Raw genomic sequence first — 1,970 nt, 5'->3', positions numbered from 1 at the left:
CTACCCTCCTCTTCATCCTGATCCTCTTCCTCATCCTATCTTCGTCCTCATCCTCATCCTCATGCTATCCTCTTCCTCAAGCTCATTCTCATCCTATCCTAATCCTCATCCTCATCCTCATCCTCCTCCTCTTCCTCATCCTGATCCTCATCCTATCCTCATCCACATCCTCTTCCTCATCATATCCTCGTCCTCATCCTTCCCTCATCTTCTTCCTCATCCCATCCTGGTTCTCATCCTCTTCCTCATCCCATCTTCGTCCTCATCCTCATATTATCCTCATCCTCATCCTTATCCTCATCCTCCTCCTAATCCTACCCTCATCCGATCCTCATCCTCCTCCTCATCCTCATCCTAACCTCATCCTCATCCTATCCTCGTCCTCATCCTATCCTCGTCCTCGTCCTCATCCTATCCTCATCCTCATCCCCATCCTCATCCCACCCTCCTCATCATCCACATCCTTTTCCTCATACTATATTCGTCCTCAGCCTCATCCTCATCCTATCCTCACCCTCTTCCCCATCCCCATCGTCATCCTACCCTCCTCTTCATCCTCATCTTATCTTCGTCCCCATCCTCATCCCCATGCTCATCCTCATCCTATCCTCGTCCTCATCCTATCCTCATCCTCATCCTATCCTCGTCCTCATCCTATCCTCATCCTCATCCTATCCTCGTCCTCATCCTATCCTCATCCTCATCCTATCCTCATCCTCATCCTACTCTCCTATTCCCATCCTCATCCTCATCCTATCCTCGTCCTCATCCTCCTCCCCATCCTCATGCCCATCCTCATCCTATCTTAATCCTAATCCTCATCTTCATGCTCATCCTCATCCTATCCTTGTCCTCATCCTCATCCTCATGCTCTTTCTCATCCTCATCCTCTTCCTCATTCTCATCCTATCTTCCTCCTCATTCTAGTCCTATCCTCATCCTAATCCTAATCCTCTTCCTCATCCCATCTCGTCCTCATCCTCTTCCTCATCCTATCTTCGTCCCCATCCTCATCGTCATCCTCATCCTATCCTCGTCCTCATCCTCATCCTCATCGTCATCCTCATCCTATCCTCGTCCTCATCCTCATCCTCATCGTCATCCTCATCCTATCCTCGTCCTCATCCTCATCCTCATCGTCATCCTCATCCTATCCTCGTCCTCATCCTCATCCTCATCGTCATCCTCATCCTATCCTCGTCCTCATCCTCATCCTCATCGTCATCCTCATCCTATCCTCGTCCTCATCCTCATCCTCATCGTCATCCTCATCCTATCCTCGTCCTCATCCTCATCCTCATCGTCATCCTCATCCTATCCTCGTCCTCATCCTCATCCTCATCGTCATCCTCATCCTATCCTCGTCCTCATCCTCATCCTCATCGTCATCCTCATCCTATCCTCGTCCTCATCCTCATCCTCATCGTCATCCTCATCCTATCCTCGTCCTCATCCTCATCCTCATCGTCATCCTCATCCTATCCTCGTCCTCATCCTCATCCTCATCGTCATCCTCATCCTATCCTCGTCCTCATCCTCATCCTCATCGTCATCCTCATCCTATCCTCGTCCTCATCCTCATCCTCATCGTCATCCTCATCCTATCCTCGTCCTCATCCTCATCCTCATCGTCATCCTCATCCTATCCTCGTCCTCATCCTCATCCTCATCGTCATCCTCATCCTATCCTCGTCCTCATCCTCATCCTCATCGTCATCCTCATCCTATCCTCGTCCTCATCCTCATCCTCATCGTCATCCTCATCCTATCCTCGTCCTCATCCTCATCCTCATCGTCATCCTCATCCTATCCTCGTCCTCATCCTATCCTCATCTTCATCCTCCTCCCCATCCTCATCCCCATCGTCATCCTATCCTATTCCTAATCCTAATTCTCATCCTCATCATACCCTCATCCTCATTCTCATCATCCTCCTCGTCCTCCTCATCCTCATCCTATCCTCGTCCTCA

Source organism: Lupinus angustifolius, chromosome LG08, assembly GCF_001865875.1.
Source record: "Lupinus angustifolius cultivar Tanjil chromosome LG08, LupAngTanjil_v1.0, whole genome shotgun sequence".
NCBI classification, from domain to species: Eukaryota; Viridiplantae; Streptophyta; class Magnoliopsida; order Fabales; family Fabaceae; genus Lupinus; species Lupinus angustifolius.
Note: the sequence above shows the minus strand (reverse complement) of the source record.